The 18,233-nt window shown below is 43.9% G+C and overlaps 1 protein-coding gene across 4 annotated transcripts in view; it reads right to left on the bottom strand.

Moving 5' to 3' along the window:
• Positions 1-2,709, bottom strand: part of NR4A3 (nuclear receptor subfamily 4 group A member 3) — a 40,290-nt gene extending 37,581 nt beyond the window's left edge. For 2 of the 4 annotated variants that reach the window (XM_025432487.3, XM_025432484.3), the window contains exon 1: positions 2,191-2,709. The gene's annotated coding sequence lies outside the window, so the exon portion shown is untranslated. Of the gene's footprint in view, positions 1-127; positions 399-450; positions 740-2,190 lie in introns of those variants that run through there. The other 2 variants (XM_025432485.3, XM_025432486.3) reach the window with 2 other exon arrangements.
• Between the last annotated feature and the right edge of the window lie 15,524 nt (positions 2,710-18,233).

Here is an 18,233-nt window from a genome sequence, read left to right as displayed (position 1 = left end):
AGGGGCTTGCCCGAAGGAAGAGAGGGAGGGGACATCGGAACCCCCAGGTCCGGTAAGCCCTCGAAAGCCAGGAAACGGGGGATTCCCTTGTCACCCCCAGCCCCTGCCCTGCCCCAGATGATCCTACGGAAATCTTGCGCTCGCTGTAGCGCAAGCACGCGCGGATCTTCCCACGGCTGTGGCAGGAGCTTCCCGTCCGCCCCGAATTTTCAATACAGGTCTCCAGCACCCTGCCACCACCTCCTGCAGTAGGTGCCCTCACTCCTGCCCTCCCCTGGGTCCTTTCTCCGAGGTTCGGCCTCTGACTCCGCCGGGTGAGGGTTGAGTCTCCTCTAGGAAAGGGCTCCCCTCGAGCGCCGGGTGTTCGCGGGAAAGAGCCACACCACGTTTCCTACAGCCGAGCCAAGAGCCCCACGCCCCCCCCCCCCGCCCACTCCCATGGCCGGTTACCTAGGCAAAGCCTCCGCGCCTGGAAACACGTTCCGCCGCTCCCGCTCGCGGCCGCCGGGGCCGGAGCACCGAGCCTTGGGGTTGTAAATTAGGTAGAAATAACCACCTCTGTCAAAGCTCCTTTCTTTCTCGTGGGCAGACGAAAGGAACACCCCCATGTTCCCCTCCCCGTGGTGAAGTGTGTGGAGGAAACCGTGAAACGCACCATTGTGACCGGGGCTCCTCCGCGGAGTTTCCAACCCTGGGGAGCGGGGGCGGAGGTTGGGCGGGGGCCGTAGGAGTGAAGGAGAGACCGACAGAAAGGGAAAGACAGAGATTCTCAGAAAGACCGAGGGAGAGGAGACAAACCGCGGGGGAGAATTTCTGCGAGCGCGCGCGGTCGCGGGGAAGGGAGTGGGTGGGTGCGGGGGGTGGGGGCTGGGGAGGGAGCCGGCGTGGAGGTGGCTTGGCCCGAGGAGGAGTCTTTGATATTCACGCTAGGAGCACCTCGCACAGGTAAGGTAAGTCAAGGGAACTCTGACTTCATTCATTGTGCCCGGTAGCCGCGTTGGGCAGCTTTTTGCTTCCCCAACTCAGTTCTGTAAAATATTTCTCCATCGTGGGAATAGGAGATCCAGGACGGATTTGCCCTTTACCTCTGTCTCCTGGCACCCTAAGGCTCTGGGATGACAGCCCGACATTTCTGATTACCAAACTCCTTGCCGCTCTTCCCTCTCACGAATCCGAAGGCATTAAATAAAAGGCAATCTCCAGGAACGTCCTTTAGAATCAAGGGACAAACGCTTTCTCTCTTAGTCCTGACCCAAGCTTCCAACCGGCTCGGGAGGTGCCTTTGGAAGTCATTGTCCGCAGGCTGCGCTCTCATAACCGCTCTCCCCGCAGCACTGAGAACTTTCATTTATTCTTATTAAGAGTAAAACACTCGGAGCAACTTCTCCAAAAGCGCGAGTTCCGTCACTTAAGAGTAAAACATTCCCACACCAAGCCAAGGCCCGAAGGAAAGGAACACGATCCCCACGCGTGGCCGGGCTCGGGAGTCAGCAATTACAGCCTATTACCTCTGAAGGGAAAAGTGCACACGGGCAAGTAGGCTACGCCAGGCAGACGTGCCTAGTGGAGCCCCAGGCTCATTTCAATACAATAAAGCCACATTCCTACAATTACGCCCTCTTTCCAGAGATCATCCGAGCGCCTTTGCAAACTCCAACCACCGCTGCCCAGGCCCCTTCCCTCTCCAGCTTCCCCCGAGTCAACCGGCTGGGAGTCACCATTAGGTATATTAACTTGGACCCACCGGAGCCCCTGTTTTCAATCCTAGTTAAAAGGCAGGAAAATTACTGCCGTTCATCAGCGGAGCTGCAACTCCCTGCCGCCGCCGCCGCCGCCGCCGCCGCCGCCGAGAGCATCATTACCATGACAACTAGAGCCGAAATACCCTGAATTACATCGCTGGAGCTGCTACTGAACAAATCCCGGTCCTCCTCTTTGTTAGAGGCTTTTCGCCTCTTCGGGTTGGGGGAGGAATCCCACGAGCTCCAGAGGTCCCCGCGGGCCCGCTACAGGGGAAAAGTTTCAGATCAGAACCCCCCGGGCCGCTCGGCGAGCGAAGCCGGAGCGAGGAGGCGAGGGGGAAAAAAAAAAAAAAACCCACACTCAAAGTTGTCAATTCAGGAGCGACGCTTCCCAGCGCGCCAACTTTTTAGCAAGTCCCCCAATTCACTGGGCGAATCTCATACGTACTTGAGTGCTGTGGCGGTTCCGTCTTTAGAGCGAGTTTCTAGAGAGCTGCCCCGAAATCTGCACTGGGGGGGGAGTCACAGCTGCTGTCCCGGAAGGGCTGCCGTGAACCAGCCCAGCGGCTCCCAGAGGCGGTGAGCGTCTGGCAGGGGATGCTGCGATCCCGACTCATGGGAGAGTGCCGGCGAGGGGTTCCGCGGGCGTCCTGGCTGCGGCCACGGCCCGGGGGCAGGATGCCGCCGCAGTTCCCACCTCCGAGGCCGCCGCCGGCGCTGTCAGCGTTGCAAAGTGAGTCCGGGAGGGGCGTCCGGCTGCCGCGCGGCTCTGCACCGGCAAGGGCGCAGGGCGAGAGGGGTGTGAGCGCGCGGGAGAGAGTGGAGTGTGTGTGCGGAGCTTGTGTGCGCGCGTGTCTGTGTGTGCGAGTGAGGGAGCGGGTGTGAGCCTGTCTGTGTGTGGGGAGCGGAGGAGGAGCAGGAGCTGGAGGGGTGGGGGGCGGGAGGCAGGAGACTCCGCTCTCCCGGCTGCGCGTTCGCTCGCTCTCTCGGCACGTCATTTATGCCACAGGAGCCCTAGCGGCCTCTCCATAGAGTGCCTGGAATGCGAGACGTCAATGTGACGCCATGGGACGCTACGTCACCCTCCCCCTCCCTCCCCTGGCCCAGCCGGTTCCGCGTGTGCGAGGGAGGGTGTGTGTGTGTGTGTGTGTGCGTGTGTGTGTGCATGTGTGTGCGCGCGCGCGTTCCCGGACCATTCTCCGGGCTGCACAATGGAAACTGCGCCGCGCGGCCAAGCCCGGCAGGGGGGCCTTTGGGAGCCGAGCCGCCAACCCCTCTGCAGCGGCGCTGCTCGCCAGGGCGCGAGTCTGCCGGAGGGTGCAGCGGCCCGCCGGCGGGTCAGGCGGGACCGCCCAGCTGTCAGGCTCGGGTGGAGTAGTGTTGGAGGAGTGCGGCTGGCGCGCCTCCGAGGCTGCCCCGAGGCACGGAGCCAGGGAGAGGGGGTAAGGGAGAGGACAGCTCTTCCGAAAGGGAAGGCTCCGCCAGCCAGCTTCTCCGAGTGACCTGGCAGCCGGTGCAGGAGTCAGGCACCGGCCCGAAGACTCTCCGAGGTGCATGCAGCTGCGCTTTCCTCAAGCAACAGTTCCAAGGCTGTTTAAGTCTCGCTGGCCCGCAGCGTCTAGGCTAATCCAGCTCCTCCTCGCATCATTTGCTGAGTGCGTGTTTCGCACAGGGATGCAGATGCCTCCGGGAAGATAAGGTTTTATTTCTTTATGCTAAGGTGTGGATTTCCTAACTGGACCCACAATAAGCCAACTGAGTGCACATCCATCATCCACGTGCGCGCTGCCGCAGAAACTACTTAATGTGTGTAAAACAAACACACACGTGTTGAACAGCTGACCGGGTCTGACTGTTGCAAATCATTCCCCCCACCCCCACCCCGCAGAAATGGAAATCTCAGCTCGCACTTTCACTTTTTCATGGTTGCCCCCCCCTCCAATCTCCCAAATTAAACATTTCGAAATCAATCAACAGGATTTATTAGTCAGTTCCTCGCCATGGGATTTGCTCTCTTCTACTGGGACACATTTGTCATGAAATGGTGTGCTGAAAGCTTGGGCGACTGTGTGAAGGAGAGCAATTTCTTCCTGGAAATGATGAATTTAAGTGTGAATTTCTTGCTGCAAACAGAAACAAAAATTTATCAAAGTTAAAGTCTGTCTCTTAGTTCCAAAGTGCAGCTGAGTGAAAAGCAACCTCTCTCAGATATGAATTCTTAAGGGGGATAAAATAGTTGAGTGCAACGTCGCAGACAGGCATGGTCTCCATGCGGTCCGCTTAAATCACACGTGATATTCTATTTCTTTGACACGTCCCAGTGTTTGCATGTGTGTGTGTGTGTGTGTGTGTTTTGCAGTGGGGGGTGGGTGGGAGAGGATCCTATTGTCGACAGCATGCGGTTCAGAATGGAAGAAGGTTCGAGTTATTAGCACCAGAAACTTGAAAACAAAACTAATTTTATTTCTATATACGACACGGATATATTTCTTCGACTCCCACTTCCACTTCAGGCAGGGTGGTGTGGAGAGAAGACCGTGGGAGGGAGGATGCTGAGAGAGCTGACCCCGCGGAGGGGAGCCGAGCCCGTGCACCGCCGCGGGTTCCAATCCAGTCTCGGAAGGAAGGAGGGCGCTGCTACATTGTATCCATTCAAAGGCTGGTGGTGGCGGGGGGGGGGTGGGGGGGTGGGGGGGTGGAGGGGAGCAGGACCTGGAGCCGCGCGGCGCTGACGCACAGGAGGCGCGTGATTGACGCAGGCGATGTTACTAAATTGGGCGGTTGGCCGGGCCTCGCCGCCGGCGCGCGCCGCAGATAGCGGAGTAGGTTCCCCTCGGTCACCCCCGCCCCTTTCTCCATTCAGTGCTGCGCGGGGCGGGGCGGAGCGCAGGGGGCGGGGCGCGGCGCGGGGGGCGGGGCGCGGCGCGGGGGCGGGGCCGAGTGCGCGCGGCCGCGCCGGGATCCGGCCGAACCAAATATAGTGGAGCCCGGGTATTTTTAGCCGGGCCCCGGGCGCGAGCGCGCCGCGTGAGGGGGCGCCCTGACCCCGCCGGGGGTGCGGAGGGGGCGGGGGCGGGGGCGGAGTCGCCATCTTGGACCCGGCTCGACCCCGTCTGGTGACCGGCGGCGCTGGGCCAGGCTCCGCGCAGGGGGTCGGGGTGAGTGGGTGAGAGCCTCGGGAGCGAGGGGGCGCGGGCCGGGCCGGGCCGGGCCGGGCGCAGAGGGCGAGGCGCGGGCGCGGCGGCGGGGTGCGCGGCCCGCGGGGTGCGCGCGCAGGTGCCGGCCGGCCGCGGCCGCCGCGCCGCCGCCGCCGCCGCCGCCGCCGCCGCCGCCGCCGCCGCCGCCGCCGCCGCCGCCGCCGCCGCCGCCGCCGCCGCCGCAGCCGCCTGCCAGCTCGCGGGGCAGCCCTGGCGCGCGGCGGCCCGGCCAGCCCGAGTCGCGTGGGGGCGGAGCCGCCCGCGGCCACCGCTTCCTGAGAGCCGGGGATACCCCTCCCGGACGTCACGGAGGAGCCGAGGCGGCGGTGGCGGCCCGGGGCTCATCCTGCACTTGCATCACGGGTGCAGCAGCAGCTGCTCTGCTCCTTTGTGGCTTTTTCCCCTGTTGAGTAACTGCTTTGTTAACTGAAAATACCATGACGGGCCAGTGTGATCACCAGCTCGAGACCTCAAAGAAAGTGAAGCTGTCAGGCAAGGAGAGGGAGACTCCCCTACCCGGCTGCGATGGTATCTGGTGGGTGGGTGGGTGTGTGTGTGTAGAGAAGCACTTGACAGTTTCCACGTATTGCTTCTTGTCTAATTCTTCACCCCTTAGAAGGTTTAAAAATACTTTTTATTTCCATGCTGTAAAAATTTCATGGGCTCTGCACCCCTCCCGGTACCTCTTCAGTTTGAAATCTCACGCAGAACTGGAATCACTGTGAAGCAGGAACCCTAAAATTAGGTACAGTTTGTAGGAAACAGGATATCTTTTGATGGATTTATTGAATAAACTCCATTTTCCAAACGTTATATATATAAAAAGGTCCCTTGCCCACTCAAGGTAGTTGTGAAGCAGCTACCAAGTGTTTTCATACGAATTAGGCTCCTCCAGTGACGGTTTTAAACCTTTATCCTTGTTTAACTTTAAAAAAGAAAAAAAGAAAAATCCATCCCTGGCCAAATATCTCCAGGTATAAGCATTTCTTTATTTGAGTGGGTGAGTCTTTCAGGACATCTCTATTGGTTGATTCTGTGCTTTTCCCCCACCCCTCGCCTCGTTTGCATCCTTTCCTTCCTGAGTATCGGGTCGCCAATCTTTGTTCCTTGACTGCTGCTGGGCTGAGGGCTGTTGTCTGATTGCCCTGAGCCAATCAGCTGGCTTAGTGCTCCTCTGGGTAGGAAGCTGGACTGCCTGTTGGAGAGGTTCCAGTGGTCACTGATAAGTGGCAACATTTTTGCACTCAAATGGAGAGTCATGGAAGCAGAGACAAGGCTCTCTTGCAAACTGGGACACCATCCTCTCCTTAATCCTGGGTCCCTAAACCTGTGCAATTCTTGAAACAAAATGAATCCTTCTCTTCTTTTCTTTCTCTTTTTTTTTCTTTTTTTTTTTAGTTACCATCTATTGTTCTGTACCTTTTCATAAGTTTGATCTACTGGGGATCACACATTAATATTCTGTAAGGCATATGTAATAGGACTTTCAGCAATCTAAGTTACCTTTCCGATGACTATTTTGTATTAAATGAAACTTAATACTTTATAATGAGAGCTCTTCTTTTGGGAAATCAAACAGAATAAGACGACCTTAATCTATGAAATGTTGAAAACTTACCTGGTTTGGTCTTTTTTCTAGAAGAGGGGCATTCACATGTGGCCTAGTTTACACACACAAAGCAAAGAAAGCAGTTAGTTTCTGTTTTCATGATACTTATGGCAGCCAATCTGTTAAAAACTCTATGAAGTAACTATTACAGATTCACTGGATAATAAATAACCTTTCATTTTGTTTCGGTTTCCTAGGTGTAGTCTGCAAGAAAAGAAAAAGTGCTCTTTCTCTTGGAAAATAAAATATGAAATTTGAGGGAAGTTTATTGTGTGTGATAGAAAACAATTGCTTTAACAAAATGGGATTTAAAAAATTGCTTTAAATGCTCTTCTGATTAAGCAATAATATATAATGTTGTTGATCTTGCTAATACACAAAGAATGAGGATGAGTCTTACTAATGCAAAGATTGGGCAGGGAAAGGTGAAATAAAAATTCCAAGCCAGAAGTTGTTACCTAAGGTGAAAATAGGAAGGAAAAATGAAAGAATTGTGTAAGTCCAAGTCTCTAGAATCACTGTAGAAGTTCTATGTTATGTATACATGTATGTACATATATAATATAAATATAATGTATAATATAAATATATATTTAAACACATAAGTATATATAAATAAATATATACATGAAGTTTGGTAACTGCAAGCTGACATTGACTTACAAACTTAAGTGTTCTGGGCTCAGGAACATGGGACTACTGTAGTACTATGTCTAATCTGCCTGCATACCATGTCTTTCCTATCAAGTCTGTCATTGCTCAGAAGTCTTCAGCAGCTGGATATTGTCTTCAAAGTAAAACCCCAAGCTCTCCACATCTTGGCTTCTTTATTTCCACAGAATTTCCCTGTTTTATGGTATCTTTACTGTTCTTCAAACATCTTTTCACCCTCTCACGTTTGTTCATGGTTTTCCTTTGTATGGCATTCCCGTCTTTCCTTTTCCCCTGCTTATTGAAATCTTATCTTTTCTGTAAAACTGGCTCAAGAAATGAACTCAGATTATGCTTTATTTAGTCTTCTATAGAGTTCTTATTTTTACTGCTTTCCTTTTGTGCTTTTGTGTCCATAGTTTATTCCCCTGTCAAGCTATAAGCTCAGAAACATGCTTCATACGTCTTTGAAATTTCTGTGGCACCTAAGTTTAACATAGATAATATATCTCCAAAAAATATTTCCCCCTTATAAATTTGAATATAATAGAGAGCAACCATAATATAGGTAACAAATTATATGGATTAGGAGATTCTTGGCGTGAATGGATATAAATGAGATCATATGTTAGTTGTTTTTTTTTTTTTAACCTCAACTTTTGACTTGTCCTGATTGAAGATACCTTTTCAAGGTGCCTGCTACAAGCCCAGACAGTTAGTTGCATGGTGATAAAAGGAAACTACAGTTTAGCTTGTACCTGTTATATCTGTGTAGGAAGATTTGCTATGAATTTTTTTTTCCTGCTAGACTTTGGTTTGATTCTTATTCTACCCTTTCTATTCTTCTGTTTGCCCTTTATCTTATACTGCTTTTTCTCAGTGATGAACTGGATGTTCTAGGCTAGGAAATGTAATGTCGTCTTTCGGAAAAATTTCTTAAAGTTTAGAAAATTGAGAACTCTTAACATCTGTGTAAAAAAAAATCTGTGTATAATGTTAAATATAAAAATTTGTTAATTTCCTACCTCTTCAAAAATATATTTAACTAGATTTGTGTGTCATCATATATATGCAGAAGTAAATTAGACAAAGAGATTTTGGAATCATATTTGTTGGAAGTTTTAGAGAGAGGCCTGTGTGACTTAGAATATTAAAATTTAAAAGGAAAAAGTAATATAATAGATCAGGGAAGACTTTCTAAGTTATGGAAGATTTTAGAAAGAGTAAAAACTGAGGAAGATTATTTAATAGTATAAGTGCTGATAATATTTTAAAATATCATTGACTTTTTTTTTTGCCTGTTAGTTAACAACAGACTTGCAGTGAGTTTTAAAAGAGTGTTTACTTCTTAGTCATGTTAGCCCCCAGTTGCTGGTAAACTCTGAAAGACCACAGTGTTTTGGGGGAGAAAAGTTACTACTCCTGTGTGATCAATCACTTCAGGATATCATGTATACCTATAAAATAAGATCTTCATTTTAGCTAGAAATGATAGATGAAGTTAATATTTCTTTCCAAATATAACCACATCACCCTTTTTCTTATTACTCAACTCTGAAAAAAAAAAAAAAAAGATTGCCTCACATGTACTTCAGTTGCTTCAGCATATTTTCCAAGAGTTAGATGCTGTATTTCACTGAGCACTAGATTGCTTCTCAGAGGCCTGGGTCTCGCTTTGCTGCCATGAAGCTGTCCAACGCTGGGTAAGTTTATTAAGCTTTTTTTAGGAGCCTTGATATCATCATCTGTAAAATGACATTGTTGGGCTCACTTTATGACCTTTCAGGATCTTTCAGGTTCTGAAGTTGAATGGATTTTTAGGCCAGTTAAGTATTGTGAATCATGAGTCAGCTCTGCTCTGGTCTCCTGTCGCAACCTGGTTGCTGTAGTCAGTAGGCTCAATAGCCTGTATGTAACATGTGCTTATAGTAGTAATATTAAACTGCTTTGGCCTGCTTGATAATTAATTGTAGCTATTGAGTAGGATCTTGGTGGCCTGAGAGAGTTAATCTCCTACTGGTATCACAGCCTTCTACCCATAAAGTAGAAACAAGCAGAAACCTGGATAGCCCAAAAGTCATTTTATATTTAACTATGGAGTTTGTTTTTGTACATTCATTTGAATATGGATGAGTAACAAATTGACTTCATACAAATTAATAAACTTTCATTGGAATGGATAGTGTTGTTTGTTTCAATTCCTTTCTGATCCTCACTGCATGCTAGGCATAAACCATTTCTTCTTAGATGTAGCAACCAAAGAATAACTGTCCTTTTTGTTTTTTTCCTGAAGAATGACTGGTGATGGTGGAGTTGTAAGTCTTTATATCTCTTTGCAGAGTGTAAATAGGTAGGGTGAAATATTGAGAAGGCTGGTCAAAAGAAAAATACCAAGTAGGTGCTAGGTATTAGGTTGAAAAAATATTAGCACATCAAGCAGGAAGAATACAATAAATTATGTTTGCAAACTTGTTACATACGCAGTTGGATACATCTTTATGGATAAATAAGAGCCAACTTTATAGACTTTGAGAAATACCTGCATTTTAACACATTGCAGGTTTATGTATTATCTGAGGTTTGGAAAGTAAAAACATGGCTTGTCCATTAATTTAGAGCTATTTTTTAAGTGCCTGTTCTACATACTTAGGTATCTGGTTTCCTGCTTAGATCATGTAATTAGTAACTGATTCTGATTTTTTTTTTTTTACCATAATACATTTTCCAGTATTTATTCTGCATGTTTATAGTTCACTACTGGAAAAATTCCTCCCTGACATCTGTTCTGAATTAGTTCCCTTTTCCAGTTATGTTTTCCTGTTTTATCGATTGTAGTGATGAGAATAGAAAGCTACATTTTAAAGATTTATCCTATTGAAGTTTAGTAAATTTGAAACAAACTTCATTATTTCTAATTTCTGAGAATGATTGTCTTAATTTAAATTCACATATTAAGTCACTATTTTCACTCTTTTAAGATAATAGAAAAAGTTGGATAAAAATTGAAATCCATTTACCATATAGTTTCATAGCATTTTAGAACTGTCATTTGACTTTTTAATGACTTTTTCATATTTTGTAAAGATTTTTTTTTTTTTAATTTGAGAGAGAGAGAGAGAGAGAGAGAGTGCATGAGTGTAGGGGAGGAGCAGAGGGAGAGGGAGAAGCAGACTCCTTGCTGAGCAGGGAGCCTGATGTGGGGCTCCATTCCAGGACCCTGAGATCATGACCTGAGCCAAAGGCAGATGCTTAACTGACTTAGCCACCCAGGCACCCCGACCTTTTTATATTTCAGAAAAAAATTTAAGAGAAGCTTCTGTTATCTCAAAATCTTTTAAAATATTTTTTTTTGTTTAAATTATCTCGGACATACTTATTTTGGGGGATGAATTTATTGAAAACTTGGAGCAGTTCTTGAGCACAGAGTAGGTGCTCTGTAAACATTTGATAAGTGAATGAAAGCAGTTTTCAAGAAGTTACTTTATTCAAAATAGTCTATTTTCTTTATCTTTACCAGCCTGTGGCCTTAACTAAGTTTTCTGAGGGAGTTTTACTCAGAGTTTAGGCAGAAGAGAGCAGCAGAGGAGGCCAGCTGCACATCGCTGTGCCACTGCTACTATACTACACTGGCTTACCGTTGCAGTTTCGTCTACAGAGACTTCTAGCTGCCTGTATTGAGTGCTGAGTGCCCTGAGTTACCCCATTCTACTACCTGTGTGTGTGTGTTTTTTAATATTTTATTTATTTATTAGAGAGAGAGAGAGAGAGGCAGAGACACAGGCAGAGGGAGAAGCAGGCTCCATGCAGGGAGCCTGATGTGGGACTCGATCCCAGGTCTCCAGGATCATGCCCTGGGCTGAAGGTGGCGCTAAACCTCTAAGCCACCAGGGCTGCCTTACTACCTGTGTTTGAACTAAGAACAAATCAGGTATCCTAAGGAATTGTATCACCTTTTGACCTCAACTACCCCTAAGAATTAATCTCTGGCTTACCTATTGTGATGTGCCTCTTTTACTATGATAGTTTCACAAGATTGTGTTCTCTTTTCTTCACTGTCTCAGCCCTGGGCATAAGCAACCTGTTCATCAGTGAGTTCTTTACTTCTATTTGTCAGATTTTCAGCTGTAACCCTCACTTTGTTTTTCAGTTCTGGATGCTGCCTGTTGAAGCCCTTCCCAAGTGCACAGTCACTTGTCTGTCATTTAGCACCCATAGACAGAGGGACCCAAATGCAGAGTAGTTAGTAGATATAACTTGAATTATAGCTACCAAACATTTTTTAATATATTAAGCATTTTAAGTTTTAACTTTTGAAAAGGTAATACATTTATTTGATTCAAGCAACAGAATGTTTAGAAATGCAATTTTCCTTCCACCCCATTCCCCATCTATTCAGTTCTCATCCTTTCAGGGTTTTTATTTTTTTTATTTTTATTTATTTATTTTTTTTCTTTTTTTTTAAAGATTTTATTTATTTATTCATGATAGTCACACAGAGAGAGAGAGAGGCAGAGACACAGGCAGAGGGAGAAGCAGGCTCCATGCAGGGAGCCCGACGTGGGATTCGATCCCGGGTCTCCAGGATCGCGCCCCGGGCCAAAGGCAGGCGCCAAACCGCTGCGCCACCCAGGGATCCCTTTCAGGGTTTTTAAATCCATATTTAAGCCAATACAAATATAAATTCTGTTTTTTATATAAATGGAAGCTTATATGTGTTATTCTCCCTTTTGCACTTAACAGTGTATCTTGGAGTTTTTTCCATAACAGTGGGGAAATATTCCAGATATATTTCATTTTGAGGGGAGAGGGGCCGACAGAGAAGAGAGAATCTTAAGCAGGCTCCATGCCCACCAGGGATCCTAACATGGGGTTTGTTCTCACGACCCTGAGATCATGACCTAAACCAAGATCAAAAGTCGGATACTTAGCCAAATGATCCACCCAGGTACCCCCTAGATATATTTCACTTTAATAATATATTTTGGAAATCTTTTTGACATCATTGTGTGGATATAGCATCATTTTAAAAAAAATGAGTCTCATATCGATGGGCATTTGGGAAGTTTTCAGTATTTTGCTATTAGAAACAATACTGCAATAAGTACGTTTGTTACATAGATTATTTCATACTTGTTTACATGTATTTATAGGGTAAATTCTTAAAAGTGCAATTGCTGACCAAAGAGTATATCTCATTGTAGTTTTATAGGTACTACCAAATTGCCCTCCATAGAGATGGTACAATGTACACGTCCACCAGAAATATATGGGAGTGCCTTATTATGCATATTATTGCCCACAAAATGTGTTTGCGAACTTTTGTATTTTTTCCCCGATCTGATGGGTGAAAAATGTTATTTTGGTGTAGTTTTAATTTCTATTTCTCTGATGAATGAGTTTGAATATCTTTTCATATATTTAGGAGCCATTTGTATATCCTTTCTGTGAAGTGTATATTTAATCCTTTGCCTTTTTTGGACGGGGGGTGTGTAGGGGGTTTGTTTAAAAACCACCTTGTAGATGATGTGTATAATATTTGACCTTTGTAATATGAATTGCAGCGTGCCCACCCACTTCCCCCATTTGTTATTTGTCTTTCATCTTTGCTTATGGTGTTTTTGCTAAGTAGATTTTTCCTGAAATGTAATTGAATTTGTTAGTTTTTTTTTTTTTTTAATGACTTCTGGAATTTGGATCATAGTTAGAAAATCCTGCCCCCCCACAAGGTTATGAAAGAATTCTCCCATATTATTTTCTACTGTTTTTGCGGTTTCTATTTTACACTTAAGTTTTTGCTCATTTTTCTTGGTGTATGGTGTGATGGGTGGGTCCAACTTCGTTTTTCTCCAGATGGCTGGCTACTCTGTTGCCCCAACAGCATTTGTGAATAATCCATCTCAATGTTATACTGCCTCTTACCAAAAGCAATCTGATTTATCTACCCTTTTTTCATACCTACTTTGCTGCTATTGAATATAAATGCAGTTCTCTGTTTTTGCTCTTTTGGGACACCTTTTTTAATGGCAATGATGTCTTTCACCTTCCTACCTCCCTGCTTACCTCAACACCACCAGTAGCCTGGCAGCCACTTAATATTTAAATGAATACAGGCTGTCAGAAAGCTCTCCAGGATTTTCCATTGAACAACAACTGACTAAAAAGAAATCCTAACTATAATCAGGTTCCTTTGAAGACTTCAAATCAGAGATGTCTTCTAGCTTTCTCTAGCCATATTGACCAAACATTATGGAACCTGAAGTCCACTACCCGAGTCCTTCACTCCTAAGGCAGTCCAATTGGGATTGCTCTTTCTGTGCCGATTCCTGTCATCTGCTGTCTCTACTTTGTGTGACAATATGGGATATTACCTTGCATAGTTTGGAATGGGAACCATATTGTGTCAAAACAGTGGGTTGGATCCCTCATCATGCAGTGGCTAGCTCCAGAACCTCATTTACTGAGAAGTGATTGTGGAATGCTTTGGGGAACACTTACTTTCAATTTGAACCCCAGGCAGATTAAATTTTTTCGTACGGGACGTGGGGAAAACCTTAGCATTGTCTACCCAAGGAGAGAATTCAAGCAGGCAGATGAAATTCAATTAACTTGTTATCCTTACTAGCACTTACTAAGCTACTTAGTTAGTTTTACAGTTCCTTGATAAAAAATTTCCTTTCACTTTAGAACCATTGCCTTAGGTGATTTTCCTTTTTCATACTTGTCTATGCCAACTTGCTTGTTCTTTAGCACTGAACATTTTTAGGGATCGTGTTTCTTTGCCTTTAGACTTTCCCCTGATGCTGGTAGTGTGTTTTTTGTCAAATACAAGTTTGATTTAAAACTTATTTTGGCCAAAACCAATTTTGGCTAAATACGATTTAAGTGAAAGCAAACTGCCCAACTGGCAATTTGGGTTAAAGAAAAAAAAAAAAAGAGTATCCTAAGTTATTAAAATTTTTGAGTAGTGGTAATTTTAGAGTATTATGGGGTGATTAAACTCTTTTGATTCATTTTTAAGGGATTTTCCTAATTTTTCTTTTTTATATTTCAAATTAATTTTTAGCTACAAGAATACTTGGTTGATTGTGATATCAAAAAGTTAAGCTTGCTCCCCAACCATAGGAGAATAGGAGAATAGTTGGACAAGCTTGATCCTAACTACAAGGCATTTAGAGGTTAATTGGAACAACCAAAACATTAAACGATAAGATACGAACATATTTCCTTTTTTTCTTTCCTCCTCATTAAGAAAGCAGTGTATGTGCAGTACAGGACAGTCAGAAAAATGTAGATAAGGAATAGAAAGACAAAAGGAAAAAGCCATAAGTTAATTCATTCCAGAATAACCACTCTTGCCCTTCCCTGTCTTTTCAAATGCATCTTATACACATGAACTCTGCATATTGCTTGCAATCTGCCATTATTTAAGCATCCTTCACTTAACTAATTAGTCACCTGTGCCTAAGATTAGGTTTCAGTTCCTTTCTGTTTTTTGTCTGGCCACTGTGGACTTGGAATAGATGGCCATTCTTGGTTTCTTTCTGTCCCTCAATTCTGCCTAGGCCTATATCCAGACTGGGCTCCAAAGACCCTCTGCTTCCTTTAAGCGAGACAGTTTGTAAGTAAAGCCATTCTGCCAAGCCTTTCTATGGACTTACAAAAGGGGTCAGTTTTTGGAATTCCTGTGGAACTCTATTATACATAAAATAATTTTTGGAGTTCATGCCTGATGTATATTATGTGTGTGTATATGTAAATTACATGGGGAGAGTGGAGAGAGGACAGAGATTGGGTCCCCACTAAAATAAAAATGAAGAGGCATTGCAGCAGAGAAATCTACTATCATTGGAGGAGAATTATTTAAAGAGATTTTCTCTAAATCAGGGTTGGCAGAAATACTCAGGGTATTGTGCCCAAACCCAAGTCCACGGAAGACATCACTAATGAGTCATGTCACTATTTTTCACTGGATCCAAACTCAGCTTTGGATCTGTCTTGAATGAGATTCTAGATAGCTGTTTCTACTGGAGTAGGTTTGGGACACAAACCTATTTGCCATTCTTACTCTAAAATTTTGCATTAAAGTTTAAAAAAATTAAATAAAATTTTTATATCTGATGAATAAGTTTATGATGATAAATATAAGATGTGAGCAAGGAATAATTATCTGAGACTCAGGCAAAGCACATGCCTCATAGTTATGATCATGGAAGCAGCATAATTAAATTACCGTTTTGTTCTGGAGTGAAAACAATGTCACAGTAATACTCATCATTATAAATTGCCTATGGTATGGTCATGGTGATTGACTCTCCAGCATTCATTCTACCCCAGATGATTAGTCTAAGCAATTATGGTTGATCCCATTTCCTTTGCCAGTGAAGGGTTAGGAATGGCCTGTAACCTGTTCTGGCCAATGAGATGTGAAAGGAAGTCTGGAGGAGGGCCAGAGTGCTTCTGGGAAAGAGTTTCTTGTGCCTAAAAAGATACAGAAGAAAGAGATGGTACCTCTTCCTCCTCTGATGAGGTTACATGTGAATATGATGGCTAGAACTGCTCAGGCCATCTTAGGACAGTGAGAGAAACTAGCTTTGGATGAAGCTTTTCTAGAAGGTGGTAGAATGAGAGAAGAAACCTGAGCCCTTGGTGACCTTACTGAACTGCTGATTGTACTGTACTGTACTTGGTCTGATCTACCTCTGAACTTCTAGTTCTGTTAGATAATACAGTTCCTTATTGTGTAAGCCAGCATACTCTGGGATTTTGTCACTTGCAGCCAAAAACATTCTGAATGGTATACCTACTTTGTCTCAAACAGATTCTTGTCAGATGGATTTGATTTTATTATGATAGATTTGCTTTTATCAGAGACCTCCCCTGTCTTCTGGCTTCATAAAGTACGTGTAGATTCTAACTGGCCAGTTCTTGTCTCAGTCTTCTCTAAGGGACTCTGCCTCAGACCAGGGTTCTTCACAGAAAGCAGTAAAGAACTGATCTATTTTTCTCATCTTCTGTCTTTGACTCATGACATGAATTAAGTAGCACGAGAAATGTCTAGAGGTCAGGGTACTTGAATTTTCGTGTGGCTTTACTATTTGGTACCTGTAATCTTGGGCAAGTCACTTGAAAACATGGAGTTTCTTCTTTGAAATTTGTTAGTAATTGTCTTTCTTTTTTTCATAGTATTGTGATTCAAATGAAATCATGTGACTATGGCAGGTAAAAAACCCCTGTCTTTAAAAAACAAGTACTCAGGCTTGGTTGGATTTTCTGATTATTTTCCAGTGAACTAATGTTGAAGTCTCTTAGAATCAGCTCTGTGTAGCTTGTTATTAGTCTGTAAAAAGGAAGAAAGTGTAATATGGGGCATAATAATACAAATAATTAGGGATTGAAGTTGATATTTCAGTGACTACTTACAGTCTGAAATAAAATGAAAGGACTATGTAATATGAAGGAGAAATAAAGGTCAGAAGGTTTATATTGAGGCTTATTTCTAGTTCAACCAGAAATTCTGGTAAGCCCAATTAGGGGAAAGAGAAACCAATGGAAGAAACACCCCCCTCTAGTGGCGAGGGGCCAGATTCTATACTTCGGTTGCTAAGATTGGGGCGTGGATGGCTTTTTAGGGTGTTTTTTTAAAGTTTATTTCTTTATTTTCTTTTTAAAAGATTTTATTTTTAAGTAATCTCTACACCCACCATAGGGGCTCCAATTTATAGCCCTGCGATCAAGAGTCACATGCTCTACTGACTGAGCTAGCTGGGTGCCCTAGGATGTTTTTTAAGTTTCTCAAGAAGACTCCAGAGGATCTAGAGTTAGAACTTTTGAAGAAGATCTTCCTTATCAGGGGAGTTAACACATTCCACGAAATATGTAGCATTTTGTCAGCTTCATGTGGAATTGATCAAAAAATGTAGACGCTACATTTGGAAGAGACTCCCAGTTTACTTTTTTGTAGGCCAGAGATCATGAAAATTAGACTATTGTTACTAAATTTCTTATTGGTCTCAGATGACACAGTAAGTACCTTTATAAATACATTTATGGGGGAATAAAGCCTATATTTAAAGTTATGGATAATCCCATATGGTAGTATTCACTTATATATACAAAATAATGGCTGTGGATTTCCTAAGTATAATTTTTGATTTGAAATTTTTTAGTGGCCGTCCTGAGAACTGAATGTTTAGCTTGCATCTTGGAGGTGATTTAATTGTTCCCTGGAAAGGTAGTGAAGTTAGGTATATTAAAATAACATATTACAATTCAGTAGCATGGTAGGAACACCTAAAGCATTCTTAAAGGACATTTCATTTTAAGGATGTACGTTGATGATAATAATTGCAAGTGATTATTATATTTACAAATCTCAAAATCCATTGAAGTTTTTATTCAGCTGGTTTTTGGGAAAAATTCTTTTACATTTACTTAAAAATCTCTGAAGAGGCTACATTTCAGAGAATAAAATTTTTATGGTACTCTGGGTTAGATCTAAGGAAGATTTGAATGCCATTCAATTCCAATCCAGAATAGAATGATTAAGACACAAGAAAATAAATTCTACTCTGAGACTGCATTATCAAAGTGCCATTTTTTTTTTATTTTTAATGTCAAACTGCCTTGCCCTGAAGGAAGGACATTTGCAGCTTACAGTAGAACCAACCTCTCAATAATTTAGAGTGTATTTGAAGATGTTTTATATGAAGTAAAAATGGAAAAGTTCTCTAGAAAATATAAACTTGTATATGGATAAAGTAAGATTATAGAAATGAAATTAACTTTTGTGCATAACTTGTGGAACTAATATCCTTAGTTTATGGTTATACTTCATAAATATACTTGATTTTAGGAAAGAAGAACTAGGTCTGGCAGTAGATCAGGATCTACCTATTGGGGAAAACCAGAAATAGGAGGAAGAGGTTATTAATGGTTCATTCTTTGCTGAGAAAAATTCAGTATGGGATAATGAAGGTCAGCTAGAGAAAGAATTATGGTTATGTTAAGTGAGTTCACAGATATTGTTGAAGGCAA

The sequence above is a fragment of the Canis lupus genome, chromosome 11, assembly GCF_003254725.2.
Source record: "Canis lupus dingo isolate Sandy chromosome 11, ASM325472v2, whole genome shotgun sequence".
Lineage (NCBI taxonomy): Eukaryota > Metazoa > Chordata > Mammalia > Carnivora > Canidae > Canis > Canis lupus.
Note: the sequence above shows the minus strand (reverse complement) of the source record. Positions and strands in the feature narration are given on the sequence as shown.